This window comes from Paroedura picta, chromosome 7 (assembly GCF_049243985.1).
Source record: "Paroedura picta isolate Pp20150507F chromosome 7, Ppicta_v3.0, whole genome shotgun sequence".
Lineage (NCBI taxonomy): Eukaryota > Metazoa > Chordata > Lepidosauria > Squamata > Gekkonidae > Paroedura > Paroedura picta.
Genome location: NC_135375.1, coordinates 85,328,208 through 85,345,345, shown reverse-complemented (window position 1 = coordinate 85,345,345; position 17,138 = coordinate 85,328,208). Strand labels below are relative to the sequence as shown.

At 45.2% G+C, this 17,138-nt stretch overlaps 1 protein-coding gene across 2 annotated transcripts in view; it reads left to right on the top strand.

Moving 5' to 3' along the window:
- The first annotated feature begins 4,045 nt into the window (after positions 1-4,045).
- Positions 4,046-17,138, top strand: part of LINGO2 (leucine rich repeat and Ig domain containing 2) — a 666,496-nt gene continuing 653,403 nt past the window's right edge. Inside the window, exon 1 of one of the 2 annotated variants that reach the window (XM_077345252.1) lies at positions 4,046-4,942. The gene's annotated coding sequence lies outside the window, so the exon portion shown is untranslated. The remainder of the gene's footprint in view (positions 4,943-17,138) is intronic. The other variant, XM_077345254.1, reaches the window with a different exon arrangement.

Sequence of the window (17,138 nt, the reverse complement as noted above, 5' to 3'; positions counted from 1 at the left end):
TTTTGGCATAGTCCAGTAACAAGAGGTTTGCTTGATAGAAGTCAGTAGACTAAGAAATCCACTTGCTTTCTCCCTTTTTGAAGAACACAGATTTATCTCTATTGTTGTGCAGCCATGAATGAAACTGGCAGGTCAGATTTGAGAGCAGGACTCATCCACTTGAAGAAGAACAATTTTTCAGACTGGATTGGACACCTGAAACTGGTGCTGAGATCAGAGAAATTAATCAAGATTGTGGAAGAAGAACCTCCTGTAGCTCCAGATGCAAGCTCCTCACAGGAGTTCAAGCAGGAATATGAAAACTAGGCAGCGAAAGATGCAAAAGCCTCTACAATTATTATCTCATGTGTAAGTACAACTGAATACCCTGATATACTAATGCAAAATCTGTTCATGACATGCTAAATCTTTTGGAGTCAGCTCTTGCTATAAAGAGATGGACTTACTCCTCCAGACTAATTAGGAGACTGTACAGCATGTGTTATCAAGAAGAATTCTTTGATGAGCATACATTGGAAATGAAAAGACTTTCAGGAATTAGAAAGCTCTGATGATGCGCTATCAAATGTAAACAAAATTACTATGTTATTTCTGAGTATGTCTTATGACTTTCATCTGCACAACCATTGAAGTGATCTATTGCACAGAGAATACTGCAAAAAACAGTGGGACATGTTAAAGGCACTCCAGAACAACATTTTGGAACGTAAATGTAGACACAGTAGTTCCTCTTGCCAAGAACCCCCTTCGTGCCCAGCAAGTTTTGTGAAGCTTCACATTCCTCAGAGAGGCACTGCAAATTTGAATCCTCTAGTTCAGGGGTAGTCAACCTGTGGTCCTCCAGATGTTCATGGACTACAATTCCCATGAGCCCCTGCCAGCAAATTGTAGTCCATGAACATCTGGAGGACTACAGGTTGACTACCCCTGCTCTAGTTGACCCAGGGTTTGTTCTGTCCACTCCTGAACCCATGATCAGCAACTACCCGGCACCTCTCTGGAAACCTCTGCTCAGTTTGGAATGCAAAACCAAAACCAAAAAAGGAACACAACACAACCTTTACAGGTAGGAACTCAGAAGTTGAGCTGTACAATAAAATAATGTAAAAATGTTAATTATTTATTATAGTGCACAATTAAAAACAGAATAAAAACTACATAAAAACTATACTGAACTAACAGCACATAAGACCAAAGACGTTTTGACCCTACTGGGTCTTCCTCAGTGGTCAGAACTGTGACAATGCACTCTTTATAAAATATCTAAACTTATTATAAAGTGTAGCTGTAAATTATGGGATCTGTAAATTATGGCTCCAACCAATATATGTAAATTTTAGACTTTTTGGAGACCACCTCCTATGGCATATGCCTAGGCTCACCACTCTTCACTATTATATAATTCTGTGCTGAGAGTGTATTTCATGTGCATCAGGGAAAAAAGCTATATATACATTAAAATTTGTACATTATTTTATTGTACAGCTCAACTTCTGAGTTCCTACCAGTTTAGAATGCAGCCACTTAACTGTGGAATATTTCCTCCTCTCTCCCCCCCCCCCCCATTCTGGAGGCATTTAGGCCTGAAAATGGTTCAATGGTACATCTCTGCACAATATTTCTGTGTTTTGATTTCCAAAATATTGTTCTGGAGTGCCTTGAATGCATCTCACTGCTTTTTTTAGGTACCATGGTTTGTTTAATGCTCATTTTAGCCTGTTCTGGGGTGTTCTGGAGGTATTTTAGCCTCAGACAGGTTAATGTGCATAATATTTCTGCATTTGGACTTCCAGAACATTATTTTGACAGACCTTCAATATGTCCCATTGCTTTTTGAGGTACTATTATTAGTTTAATGCCTGTTCTAGCCTGTTCCAGAGGCATTTTGGCCAGGGAAAGGGTTAATAAAGGTGGGGTAGCTCCACTTTTTCATTTAAAAATTATTGTCCTTGACTGTCTGTAATGCATTCCCCTATTTTTGTTGTTGTGGTATTCTTGTTTGTTTAATGCCTGTTCCAGTGGCATTTTGGCCTGGAACAGATTAATAAAGGGGAAAGTTCTACCTTTTCATTTCTAAAATCTTGTTCTCAAGTGTTTCTAATGCATCCCACTGTTTTTTGTGGCATTCTTTGCTTAATGCCCGTTCTGGGGTGTTCAAGAAGCATTCTGGCTTGGAATGGGTTAATAAATGGGTGAGAGTTCCACTTTTTCATTTCTAAAATTTTGTTCTCAAGTGTCTATAATACATCCCAATGATTTTTCTGGTATTGTTTGTTTAATGCCTGCTCTGGCCTATTCCAGCCTGTTCCGGCTTTTACACTGTCCCTTTTCTTTGCAGCCTTGGGGGCCTTTGCGGCGGGGGGAGAAAGGCAGAATCAGGATTTGGGAAATGGAAAGAAGCAAATGGAAGGAAAGCCTCATCAAAGGAACCTGGTTGAGAGTTGGTATTCTTTATACTAAAGTTTATAGTTCTGTCAAGGGAAGGGGCCAAGAACCATGGGAGATTTCCTCTTCACTTCTAAACAACTCTTGATTTGGTAGAATTGTGAAGATTGCTGGGCAAAGAGGGAGGGAGGCCTTCTAAGGCCTGTTAAATGTGAGGCTCAGAAACTGTTTTGGGGGTTGAGCACCATTGCGTTGTTTTTAATGCCTTTAAAGGCTACAGTAACTTTAAACGCCGGATTTTCCAGGGAAAGGAAGGTGTACTTAAGAACAGCCCTACTGGATGAGGTCAAAGGCTTGGTCATGGCTCCCCCCCCCCCCAGTATTTGGGGAGGTTGGTGACCAAGTTCTCTTTGCTCTGGACACTACCAGAAGGAAACTCTCTGTGAAGGACCAGACACTCATGTACTTCATTTTACTTAATCATCAGTAGCAACCCTAGGTGGAGCTCTTTTAAATGTATATGTGATTGTATGAAGTTTGTATGTTTGGGGCGGCTAGGGGAAAGAGTGTGAGCCCAGCCCAGGAATGCCTTTGGAGGGAGAGTTTAAATTCAGTTTTCCTGGATGAATTGTATAAGTGGCTGCTTTGGACCAGCAAGTTTTGACTAAGGTCTTGGCTTTCACCAAGGAAAGCTGCTCATTTTTGTGCAAACAAAACTTTCTTACTTAAGTCTGTTTGTGAAATTTATTTGGCCTAGCAATACTTTGGTTTAATAAAGGTGTGGGATTTCTGCCTTTTCATTCCTAAAATATTGTTCCCAAGTGTACGTAATGCACATCACTGTTTTATGTAGTTCTCTTGTTTGTTTAATGCCTGTTCCACCCCGTTTTGGACCATTCTGGTTTTTACCCTGCCCGGACTGTCTCTGATATGAAATCCCAGCCCTTTCCTCATCCAAGCGCATTTGCTAACAAGTACATTCCCGGGAGCAAAATGGTACCGATTTCTGACTAGGTGGACGCGATTCTAGATAGCTGCAAGAGCACAAGTTCCCTTCGGTCAAGAACCACTTCGACCCAATCTGCAGCGCTACAAAAGAGCGGGGGGAGGGGGAAACGTCTGGGAAGGCGCCCTTTGATCAGCCCAGCTCCTCCTGCGAATTTATTCGGAAGTAAACCCGGCTGACTTCAAAGGGCTGCAAGACTAGGTCTGCGGTCTAGCAATCCCTGATGCCGTGAAATTAAATGCTTTAAAAAAAATGCATTCGCAGAATCGCAGTCTGCAATTGCCCCGGGGCAGGGGGGGGGAGAACGAAGTCACGCTTGAGCGTCCTCTCTCGGGTGGTCGGATCCTACGCACGGTCCCACGCGCTGGCTTAGGATCAGCCCGCCGGGCGCACAGCCCTGGACATGGTTGCTTTAAAACGACTGCAAGCGGAGCCTTCCACCTGCTCCCACCCATCTCCTCATAGGAGTGGAAGCCAAAGAATGGCCGTGTCAAAGCAGAAGGCGCCCAGTAGGCGCTGACACCCGGCTTTATTTATTTATTTATTTACTGTTTGCGCCGTGTCTCGCAGCGTCGGCCGGGCCCCCTCCTCGCTTCCCACCGTTCCAAATGGGGTCACGGCGGGGAGGGAGGACCCCGGGCGGCGCGGAGGATGCGGCCGCGCGCTTGCTTGGAGCAATGTGGCAGTCTCCCGAGCTCCCCACGCCAAGTGCCGCGGCAGGCGCAGCCCGGACTCCTTCCTTGCCTGGCAGTGGCGGGGAGGCTGGCCGGGAAAGAGTTAAGCGGCGGCTTGTTGCCTCTCCAGCCTAGTGGCTGCTGCCGGGAGCCGGCTGGCGGAGGGGGAGGCTCGCTAGGCTGGGAGACAGGCGGACCCACGCCCGGGTGCTGCACCAGCCGCCGTCGCCGAGGAGGAGTGCCGGGCGGCGGATGGGTTTCTTGGGCTACCCCGCCCCCTCTCGTGCTGCTGCTTCTGCGGGACTTTGGAGGCGCGCGGTCGAGGCCGGGGAAGGAGCCGGCTCGGCACGCGCGCACGCACCCGCCCAGCCTCCCTCGGAGCCGGCCGGGGCTCGCTCGCTCGAGGCTGCCGCCTCTGCCGCGGCTTTGCCCGCCTGAAAGTTTCCTCCGCGTCGAGGCGAGCGGGCTGCGCTGCCGAAAGCGTCGCGGGAGCGGGCGCCTCGGAGCCGGGCGGCGTCGCGCCTTCAGAGCCAGCGCCCGAGGGCTGCGCCGAGGAGAGCCGGACGGGCGCTGAGGGTGGCCGCCAGCGGGAGCCGGCGAAAGGGGGGCACGGCGGCTGAGCGGGGCCACCTCCGCTTCGGTCGCCTTCGTGGCCGGGGATTATTGCGGGGAGAGGAGACAACTGCCCAGCGCGAAGCAAGTTGGAAGGCGCTGCCCCTCGCTGCCCGCGGCTTCGTCGGGCACGGATTGCTCCGTTGGGTTGTCCTATTGCTTTACCGCCGGCGAAAGGAGCGGCGGGAGTCGGGCGCCGACCGCGGCTGCGGCGACCCCTAGACTGGGTTTAAAGGGCGCCGGGGAGAAGTCCGCCCGCCTCCAGGTAAGCCAAAAGGAGGCACCGCTTGCCGCTATTCAGACCGCTTCTTCCCCTCCTCGTGCGTGGTGGGCTGTGTGCATGGGGGGGGGGGGGGGTCGTGTGCCCTCCCTAAAAGTGCAGTGCAATACTGAAATGTACGCCCCCCCCCATTGCCCTCTTTTTTACCCCCCCCCCCCCATGCATCGAAGGGGGAAAGTTGCCTTCGTACTGAATGACGGGAGAGATTTACGGGTGGGAAAATGGATGAATGAACGGCGTCTGATAGGAGGGGCTTCTCCCCCCCCCTCCCGTGTTGGACTTCGGGGTGCCTCAACTATCCTCTGGCAATGCGAGGCGTCCTTTCAGCGGGCGTTGAGGGGCGGCGTGGGGGACACCTGCCGTCCTCGCCCTTCAGGTCGAAGGGTGGGATTTTTTCCTTTTCTTCTTCTTCCCCCTTTTCGATGAGAGGTTTTTGGAACTGCCCACTCACCTACTTGAGTTGCTCGGTCACAAAGCAGCGAGGGATTGAACTCCCGAGGAGGTTCGTCTTCGCTGCGCTGCCGTTCTCGTCCGCTAGAGGCTCCCAGGGAGCGCGGAGAGAGAGAGAGAGCGAGAGAAGGGAGACGAGCCTCGACAGGTTGGTCCGTGGCGGCCACTCCTGGGCAGAGAACGAACCCCCGAGGATGATTCCTTTCCCCGCATGGGTTGCCCCCTCGCTGCCAAGCCGAGGGCTTCCGAGGCAGCGGCTCGCGCGCGTGCCGAAAGGCTCACGCCCCCCTCTGCCAGGCGGAGCCGTTCCTTCCAGCACGTCTACGTGGACTGCTTGACATTTCGGAAGCGGTGCTCTCGAACCTCGAAGAGTCCCTGTTCGAGACGCGTCCCTTCCGCGAATGTTTCTGCCTGACCCATTTTTCACGTGGCCAGAGGGCTACAAGGCAATGTGCCGTAAGGAAAGGGGAGGAGGAAGGGCTCGGTGCATTCTGCGAGGACAAAGTTTAGGCAATATATATATATACCCGAGCTTTCCCTGCTCAGGGTTCTGGGTTCCAGAGTTCCTGCCCCCTGTTCCCTTGTGGCTTATTTTGGCCTGAGACTCTGAGGGTTACATAACCCTCCCACCCCGGGGAACGCACCCCTTTACTTCCCTTTCCTAGTTGAGACATTTTCATTGCCTTTCTGTGTCCATTGTCAAAGTGAATCCCATTTTCCCCTCCAGTTTGTGACTCTCTGTAGGCGCAGCTGGGGCTGCTTCTTACCAAGCCTTCTCTGGGGATTTGTAGCTTGATAAGAGAGGGCAGTGAGTGTGTCTTGCAGGCAAAGCTGGGGTGGAGCAAGCCCAATGCTGGCATCTTGCTGTTAAGCTGCCTGGTTTTTTGTGGCTTGCCATGGTTAATTTCCAAAGTGCAGTTGGGCTATGCTGCTGCATCCTTGCTACTCAAACAACAACCAAAAAAAAATTGCCCATAAATTACTCCAGTTTTAGCCCCAGCTGTGGTCTTGGGGTGTGCCTGTATGTGTGTGTGTGTGTATGGGAAACCAAGGAGTCTTGAAGTGAATGGTCTCAGGTTGCCAGGAAACCCCATCTAGACAGTCACTGGATACAGAGAGGAGAAATGTAGGTGCTTCCAGGTGGACCCAGTACCATTGGGTCTACCAGTGGTCGACAGGGTCAGCTGAAATCCTTCCGCTAGCAGCTTTACAAGAAGCACAGCATTTTCCTGCCTTCTATCAAATTGCTAGGAACGTTTGGGTGACTTTGTACAAAAAAAGGCAAACGGGTTTATTAATCCAATTGGGAAGAAATGCATGTTTTGGGCTGTGCAGCCCTGCCAATGCATTAAGGCTTCTTCTCCAGGCGACGTTTGCTTCATGGCTGAGAGAAAAAGGCTCAGGGAGGATAAAGGGGATGGGAGTAGGACGATGGAGGATGCCTACAAGCAATGAAGCCCCATTAATGTAGCAAGAATGGATGGAGTGAAATTTTGAAAAGATCAGAGTAAGCTTTACCCTGTCGAGGGTGTCCCACATCTGGGTTGTGCTCTTTGAACATGCTGCTTCTTGTGTGAGGAGAGAGCTGAACTGCTGTATGAACACCATTGTGTTTCTAGAGGTTGGTTTAATTGATGCCTGGGTTGCATCGCACAGCATGTATCTGTGATATTTTAGGAGGTTTCCTTGCACATGAAAGTGCTGGCGTTGACATTTTTTCCCTCAATGAAATGGTTTTAATATGCATGAATAAGGTAGCTTTGGCCAGATCAGGAAAGTTTTAAATTTCTCACTGCTTGTCAAGCATTATTTCTTGAGTCCTTTCATTGTGGGTAGGACCTCTGTTTTGGAGATTTCTGAGAAGAGGTTTTCAAGAGACAGTGTAAGTTTACGTAACAGGATGTCTTTTTGTTGCAGCACGGCATGAAGTTACTTTCTGAGGTTCAACAACGTATATGTGTTTGTGTATAGATAATTCCATTTCAGCCTTCCCTGAATAATTCCATCCACATATAACTGGAGCTTGAATGGCTTGCCAAGAAATGAGAGGCACTTTGTGCTGTTCGCAGCTTTGATGTGCAGAAGAGCTGCCTTTCTTACTGCTCAGCTCCCAGTAAGAATACATAGGTGTGACACTCATCACATGGTTCTCATGACCTGTAAGTGTAATTTTTTACAGTACTGGGCATACTTTTGTGGAATGGATAAGGTGAAATGCACCTCATGGCACAGTTCTAAGTCACATTCTAATTCTTCCACCTTTTCATGCCAGCAGGAACCTGGTTGCACCCCATAGACACATGTGATATCACGAAAAAAAGTATGCACAGTATTTGGAAGAAGATGTAGTAAACTTACAGAGGAGTTCATTAATGAACCTCATTCTGCAGGTCTTCTGTTTCGATCCCAATACCACTATTCCCATCAGAAGCGGCACCTTTTTTCAGGGAGCAGTTCCATGGGAATATGTCTTACCGCCATAGTGAAAGAACAGATAACTGTTTATCTATATCCCTGTGTTGTGACTTGGATATTAGGCTTATTAACTTAGTGGTTTTTCTAACAGTTGTTGAAAAATTCATGGAAGCAATTGAAACAGTCACATTTTTTTTTTAAGAAAAAAAAATCGCCTGCAGTATGTAACATTGATGGGTACTTCAGTTCCTGGGTCTCCTTTTCAAATGGACTCACTCATGTGAGTCACATAAGTCAATAGGTTGTGATGTTGATTCATGTGATTGGTGTGTTTCATTATAACAGCATTATCTTGCTGCACTTGGGGCTTTTTTTTTGTTTTGTTTCTTGATATTCTGTGAAAGGGCTCTAGGTGGAAATGTTTTCCTATGTAGTAGGAGCGGAGGAAATACGAAGTATCAGAGATGCTTCCCTGTATCAGATAAGCTACCTGTAAAACCTTGTAATCCATTTAACAAGTAGCAATGAATTAAGCTCTGTATTTTCAGTCGTATCTGTTAAGTTATCAAGACATTGAGTTGGGGCTTGATCATCCTTTGGTGGCAGTGGCCTCTTTAGAAGTATGAATCCCCTTTCATGGCTCTTAAGGGAGAGCTGCAGATGAAGATGTGTTCGGGAAGGGCAGCCTATTGTCCGTAGCCTCTGTATGAAGACCAGAAGGAGCATCATTGCTGTTAATGTATTTACAGGTTGTGCGATTAATTATATTCATCCATGGCTCTCACTTCAGTCAGACTGTTCCAACAATTAGGACAACCCACCCCCCCATCAAAGGCATCAGTTTGTTGTGTTGGCTTGGGGGGCGGGGAATCAGGATATATGGGAGAGACACAAGATGTTTGATCCATTGAGAAAGAAAGAGAACCAGATGTTTGACCCTAGATGCTGGCAAACTAAACACTGAATGCCGCTCTTTCAGAGCGCTTTGCCTTACCACTGATGCTAGATTAATAATGCCTCTCTCCTCCCCTTAGGAATGGCTGAGTCTTAGTGGCTAGGTGGCTACAAAGTTCCCTGCTTAATTTCTAGAGGTGCATGGTTAGTTCCTTACCATGCTGTTGCAAATAATGACCATCTTATGTTGGTTGTTGTATGGCCTTGTATCAAATGCACACATCCCTTTCTTCTGACCTGTGTGTGCATGAAGTCTTGCTTTAGGGTTCATAGATGGTCATTTCCTTTAGCAGCTTTGGGAGCATTTCTTGTGTGTCTCATCAAGTAGCTTTATTTCCTGTTCTAGGCCATTGCCATTTCAGGAAGATTAATTGACTCTTTTTTTGTATAATGTAGTTTCTCATAAATGACACATGCCTTAGGGTATCATTTGATATCACTCTGATACCAGATTATGTTTTTCTGAATTCAATGAATTTTATGTGCAAAGAGGTGAACATGTCCATTTTTACTGGACTTCCCTACCCCCCCCCCCCCCGTTCATGTATTTTTAACTACTGTTTGAGAAATTGTGAATGGAAAGGGTAAAGCCAAATAAGAACATTTACAATTTACAGACATGAGTACTGCTTTAATGAGCTGGCTTGACAATTAACATTAAATGATTTCCACAGAGTGTTATGTACATTAGAACCCAACTGTTTTTTGTTTTGTTTTTAAGACACTGCATTTCTGGGTATGTTTTAAAAGATGGGTGCTTTGTATTTCCCTGTAACTGTATTTCACTTTTTTATGAGAAGAGGTAAATGTCAATCTGCTCTGTAAATTTCCCCTATATTTACTTCTTATACTGGATCACATGATGATTGTGAGCATATAATTGAATACATATAGAATTTTTGAACCATTTCATCTTCTCTGCCCTCATGGAAACTAGTTCAGTCCCAATTAAGTTTGCCTGTGTGCTACGTGGATTTCAGCCATATAAATGGAACCTGTTCTTTGAGTGGCATTTCAGTGACCCACTTTTTGTTGGAGGAATGCAAGCCAAGTATTTTCTTTTGTTCCCAGTTCTCTCTGAAAATCATCCCCACAATGATTATTTGCAATCAAACTGATCAGAGATGTGTATCTGTGAGCAGCTCATCTCAAATTCCCTTTGAACCTTGAAGCTGCTATCTGTATGCTTTTGCTGAGGAGTCTCATTCTTTTCACTGATGGCAGCTCCATTGTAGCACTTCTTATAAAAATTTATGCCAGCTGAGAGCAAAGGATGTTCTGGCCTTTTCTTAAAGTGGACTTTACGAGAATAATATGTGTGCTTTGTTATGCTGCAGCAAGTGCATATCATTGTATGCTTTACCAGTGTATTAATAAACCAATTCTTTGTCAAATGGAGATCCCAGTTAGTCTTGGCATAGAAGAGGAGCAACTGAAAGAAGAGTTGGGAGTAATCTCCATTGAACTCAAAAGGCTTAACTCCTGAGTAAACCTGCATGAGATCAAATGCAAAAATTGTTCTCTATGGGCCCTTTCCCCTTTCCAGTTTACTGTATGTTGTAAGGGTGTTTTCTCACAAATGAGTCAGGGATATCATGCAGTACCTTAATTGACATTGGGTTCAACCCTAAGCAGTAGGGCTACCAGCCAGCAGGATATACCTGGAGATCTCATGCTGTTAGACTTGATCTCCTGATGACCAAGATCTGTTCACTTGGAGGAAATGGTTGCTCTGGAGGGTGGGTTGGTATTATACTCTGATGGGGTCCTTCTTCTCAAACTCCATCCTCCTCAGGCTCCACTCCTCAAATCTCCAGGTATTTCCCAACCCAGAGCTGGCAGCCCTACTAAGCAGGTTTGCTTGGAGGGAAGTCCCATGTTATTCAGTGGGGCTTCAGTGTGTTTTTAGGATTACAGCCATTGGCATTATAAAGTGAAATTTGAGTTTTCTTTAGCAAAGTGACTGTGCCTCTTGTTCAAGTTGCTTAAAGCAGACTTGAGATTTCTCTTGTAAGGCAGTACGTGCATGGAGTCCAATTATATTTTCATTTTCAGCAGCAAACCATAAGGTGGGTTTATTTGTTTTTTACCAAGACTAAATTTAGCTCTCTGTAGGATTTCTGTCTTCATCAGCTGCCGGTCTGTTACGATACTGTTGTCAGTAGATGCAAGACATCTGTCAGCAAGGCTTAAAAAGAATTAACATGAAATTGTGTTTTCATCCTTATTCTAATGGACTGAACAATTTCTCTCCCCAAATACTAGCATTTGAGGACATCTAATGAAGCTGATGGGTAGTAGATTCAAGAGAGACAATAGAAAATACAAATTAACTAGTTTGCTGCCAGAGGATACAGTGATGGCCACAGGCTTTAACCAGGGATTAGATATATTTAAGCAGGATAGAGCCCTCAGTTGGGAAACTCTGCATCCAGAGGCAGTGAACCTTTGAATACTAGGGCCAGGAGGCAATGTCAGTGGAAGGTCTAGGCCTCTAAGCCCTGTTTTTGGCCATCAACTGCTTGGTTGCAGTGTGAGACAGGATGCCCAACCAGCAAGTCTCTTCTTGTTTTCTTGGCACAGGATATTAAATTCTTCTTTATCTTTGTAGAAATATTTTTGTTTAGCTTTAAGCCTTTCTTTAAACAACAACAATAAAAGATGCTACAAAAGAACTGTATATGCTTTACAAAGATGTGGTCTACTTTAGTAGTGATGGCAGAATTAAATTGGAGCAAACAAACCAAAAAGATTGTGGCACATCTTAAAAAGAGAAAGAGTTGGGCCACTGTTGTTTCAAGAAGCTTAACCATCACAAACCTCTCTAAAAATGCCATCACTTTAGTACCCTACCCTTCCTCAAAGGTACCCTCCCTTAGGACATGGGTGACAACTAGAATTGCAGGTACTGCCTAAACAGATGCCAGAAGATTTTGTCTGGGTATGTTTGATTTTGGAGAGAATGGGACATCATTTCTAGCTGATGCTGTAGGAATTCCCTCTGATATATAGATAAAGACCATAGAGTCATGGAGAAAGTCCTTGAGTGTCAATATGGAGGCTGTTTTCTCTCTCACATTCCACTGTTCCTCAAGGGCAGAAATTTATCTCCCACAAACAAGCCACACATTACATGCATGGTAACGACAGCATTGTGTGTGAGAGTATCTTGAGAGTGAGCAGTGCAAAGTTGCTGTGGGAGCTCTAGGATCAAGCTGGAATATGAACCCAGGATCTGCTGATCCAAGTTTTGTACTTGGACCTCTGTATTGTGTAAAAGCTGTTTCAAAATAGTGAGTCAAGAGAAGCTTTTTGGAAGGTTTCCTGTGACTGTGAGTCAGCAAATCCCAGTGGGAACAATAGGAGTGATTTCTGGGTTACTGGGTGAAATTAACAAATTGGTCAGTAATGAGACACAACATACCAGTCATGTGGACCTTAGGTAAGTCATGGATCAAGTGGGAACCTCCATGTTCAGAGGCAGTGAACCTTTGAAATACTGGTGGTGGACTTGGTAGGGGTGCCAACATAGTTTTCACAGTAAGCAGAATAGCAAGGTGTGTTGGGAAGTTCCTGTTTGAGCAAAACATCCTGGGAATTATGCACACCTATAGGATAATACATGCGTTGGAAGAGGGAAGGTGGACCTTGGCCTCTTTTGTTCCCCTTGAGGTCGGTCCAACCAGTGTTTCTGTGATCAAATCCTAACACCGCCGAATGCAGTGGCTATCTCATGATTATGTCTCCCTGCCTTCTGAGGTTAACACATCACGGATGATGTGCCGAACTTACTTAGTTTCCCAAGCTCATTGGCACATTTTAAGAGAAGCCTGGCATAACTTCAAGACACAACATTTTGGAGGCAGATGGTATGAAACAGGCAAAGGCAAAGCCTTTTGTCTTGAAGCCCAAGGCTTCTCCGGTTCAAGAAGTACATATGTATGCCTCGAAAGTCTTTCCTCCCCCTCACGTTTAGGCTGTGTGCAGGCCCAAGCTGCCAGAAGGGCAGGCAAGAGCCTTGTGTGTCTTTCAAGCTGTAAGCTTAGCAGCCACATCTCATGATGTCACGGCTAACCTGAAAGACGTGCAAAGAGTGCTTCCAGCCAGACATGTCAGATCTGATGAGTAAACGGAAGAGGGAGAGGATTTTCAATATGCATTGACTGTTCAGAAGTGGAAGAGGAGATGGCCTGGAGAGAGAGAGAGAGAGAGAGAGACTGGGAAGCCATGGGGAAAGAAAAGGTAGTTTAAAAAAAGAAAGTGAGAAGTAAAAGCACAGGATTGTGAGTTAGCCATGTTTGTCTCGTGTCTCATGAAATGTAAAAGGCAGGTTATGTGTTGGGCACTGGTAGATTCCTTTCCCAATGAGGTAAAACAGGGTCCTGCCTCTCAAAGATAGATGTTACCAGGGTGGAGATAGGGAAAGCAAAGCAACCATATGTCTCTTTCTAGGTGAAGATATTATGGAGGATGCATAGCTGCTGTCAAATCTAGTAGCTGCTGTCAAATTCACCTCCTCTTTCCCAAGTACTAGTTCCATGCATTACTACACTCATGATATCATCATCATCATCCACGTTTCCCCCTTTTCTGTCCAAGTGCCACACCGTGGATTAATGTGGGGATGGGAACTCATGAAACAAGGGGCCATCACAGCAGAAATTAGGTAAAGGTAAAGGTAATCCCCTGTGCAAGCACCAAGTCATGTCTGACCCTTGGGGTGACACTCTCTAGCGTTCTCTTGGCAGACTCAATACGGGGTGGTTTGCCAGTGCCTTCCCCAGTCATTACCGTTTACCCCCCAGCAAGCTGGGTACTCATTTTACCAACCTTGGAAGGATGGAAGGCTGAGTCAACCTTGAGCCAGCTGCTGGGATTGAACTCCCAGCCTCATGGGCAGAGCTTTCAGACTGCATATCTGCTGTCTTACTACCCTGCGCCACAAGAGGCTCCTTGGAAGAATTTAGAGTGGCTTAAAAAAAAACCCTCCAAACTGCCCCCCCCAACTTGAAATGCATGTTGTAGTAGCCACGTGGCTTCCAGAGGCTTGACCTGCCCCTTCACCCTACCACACCTCCCTGTCAGATGACACCCTGGCAGCCACCTGATACGATGTCCGGAGAACAGGATCTGAATGTCCGTGTGAATGTTGAGTGTCTGTATGAACTAGACGATGACTTACAAAAATAAGTGAACATTCTTTTGTGCAAAAACATGTACAAATGCTATAAATTGGCTCTTCCACTATCTGCTGCCTTACCACTCTGCGCCACAAGAGGCTCATATATGGTCATACCACTCAATAAATGTTTAAAAATAAAAAAAATATTAACAATTAATTAATTTCTGACCTGTTCAGAAAACCCTTCCAGGAGTGTCAAGAAACCTCAGGGTGTCATGAAACCCTGATTTAGAAAGCCTGTTCTGTTGGAATGAACGGACTGCACAGCCACTTCAGTGTCTTTATGGAGCGGGGATTGTGAATTCCCTTGTTGTTGATAGACTATCTGTATTTCATTTCTTTTAGGAACAGAACTGAAAACATGCATTAGCTTTCACAGGTCCTCCCCCCCCCCCCCATTCTTTCTACAAGAAGAGAATGTAAAGTCGGTACCCATTTTCTGGTGCTCATAGAGAGTGGTTTACTATAATCCCGATGCTTTTGCTCACCAACTAGGCCATCGGTATCATTCAGGGATGGCAATTCGAGGACTGAAAATGTATGTAAATATGTGTTTTGCAGGCTGTGGAGAAATGTAAGGAAACGGACGATGAAATGACTTTTAGATGAACCCTTGTATCAAGTAGATGATACGGCAGAAAGGAATGTTCCCTCTGATTTTGAAATAGAAAAGCAACTTTGGAAAGCTGTAATAACCAGTAGAAGAGTGACAAAGCTGCTTAACCCTTTCCTTTTGTGCTGTCAGTGACACATCTCACTTTTGCCGCCAAGCTGATTATCTTTTGCCCTTAACCACTGGGTACAAAAATAGCTTGGTGCGGTTGAGTGTTTCCCAAAAGATGGTGAGATGAGAAAGGAGCCCAACTTTTCTTCTGCTTCTGATCACAGCTTTACAAGGTGAATTCTAGGAAAGATAGAAAAATCCAAGAAAAAATATGGAACTTGGTTCAATTGATCTTCGGATGAAATGCTGTTGCTAAGTACTTCTATGTAGGTTTGGTTGTTTGGTCCAGAAAGGCCAGTGAACTAACAAGGGAAACAGTTTCAGGTGAGTTGCTATGTTTAGTCCAGCAGCATTTTAAGGATCCAATTTTCCTCCCAAGGTATAAGCTTTCTTGCAGAGAAATTTTCCTCCCAGGGTATAAGCTTTCTTTCAGATCCTGGAAGTGGGCTTTTACACACAAAAGCACATACCATCTGGGGCTTTCCTCCATTTTTCTCTCATCCTGGACTAGAGGGAAGCTATTTTATTGATAACCTGGCAGCTACAATGACTTGATATATTTTAATAGTTTTAATGTTGAAAGTTTTTATTATGACTGTATATTATGTTTGTTGTGAACCACCCTGAGATGGCTATACTTAGAGGGGTGGTCATAGAAATCTAATAAATATATATATATATACATACCCTGGAAAATTTTGTTGGTCTTTAAGGTGCTGCTGGACTTGAATGCTGTTCTTACCTGTGAAATATTGGGTATAGATATAGATAGAATGTTGCTGGGGAGGGGGGAGGCTATACATTAATAATTTACAGGTTTGATAATTATGCTAGTTATCAAAATAAAACAATTAACTACTATTGTGAAACTACATTTTGTAGAAAAAAGATGGTCTTATGGAATATTGAACATACATGAGTGTGTGTTGCTGCCTTATAGTGTGTAAGACTATTGATCTGTCTTAGTCATTGTGGTTCATACCAACTGGCATCGCCAAACTGGGGACCTCTACCACGCAAGTCAGATACTCTACCATTGAACCGTAATCCCTTTGTTTGACAAGATTTGGTCATAGGAGACACCTGCTTGGAGCAAATGACTTGTTCAGCTCTGCCAGCACTATGTGAGTCAGGCTTCATAATAGTTGCACAGAACAAAGAAATTGTCCTGTAGCACTGGACTGTGAGTACCATGTCTCAAACATGGGAGGCTGGAAGATGGCTTGTGTAGCCTTTTTGCCCCTCAGCGTTTAATGTCTATTGTTCCATTGTAGCCAGTGTGTAGGGAATAGCCCTTAGACTCGTTCGATTCACGTTGTTTCCTTTTAAAGAGAAAACTCAAGTTCAATGGAAATAAAAATCTTTTAATAACTTCATGGGGATTCAGAAGTCCTCTGGAGAGAGACATAAATGTCTGTCCAGTCCTTTGCTATTTGGTTTCAGACTTTCTGTAGTTGGAAAAAATATATGATTCATATTTACGTGACCAAGGCATTAACTGCATCATACTTCTGCAGGCATTAAGGGATACATACTGGGATAACAAGTTGTCATTATTCCAGTTGTATTTTTAATGTATTATTTATGTCAATGCCCACTGGCTACTTCGCAGATGAATGCGAAATCAAAGCCCTTGGCCTGAAGATGTCTTAATTGGTAACAAAGGGGGAGTGGGGATGGACTGCAGCTATTAGAGCATTGCACAAGGTTCTGTGCTCCAATTCTTGTAGTACTGTACTTAGTTAACTGGAACATCTTGGCTGGAGAATGTGGGTGCATGTTTCTCTGTTATCAATTACAGTGTTAAGTCAAGGCACTATGAGTAAGAGACAGCTAGGCAGGTGAGTCTCTTCTCACTACTTCTATTAGTCCCACATATCCCCCTCAACAGCTTAGCTTCACATGGTGTTGTATAATGAAGCCTGGCTCACACAGTGCTGCTTCTTGAGATATCTTCATATCATCCAAATTTGTACAGGTTAGTATCCTGAGAATTTGTAGGTGTTATGTGGTTTTGTGAGCCTGTGGATTTGTGGGCACAGTTCTCAATAGCTATGTTCAGAGGTCATTGTGTGTTTGTCGAGCTGTAGGCAGAGAGCACCTACTGCAGCAAACATGGTAAAGTGAACTCATCACACTCAACTGGTATGTGCACCACCACAACTGGGTTGTGTGTATTTTTCTGAGAGGAGGCTGAAAGAAGGCTTGGTTTCAGTGCTGCAGTATGGGGCACTTGAGCTACAGTAAGGAGAAGTAAAATCAATAGCCTTGTCGACTAGGCAGATAGCTCTGGGCTCCTCAAGCTTGTATTAGTGCTGGACTTGGGACATTACAGTGTCCACAGGTCCAATTGATGAGTGTCAGCACTATTTTAAAGCTGAACTCAGTCACTTAAAAAATGTTATGAGAGCCTGGATTGTGGCAGGACCAGTTGATGCTGTCCCTACTCACTGTTT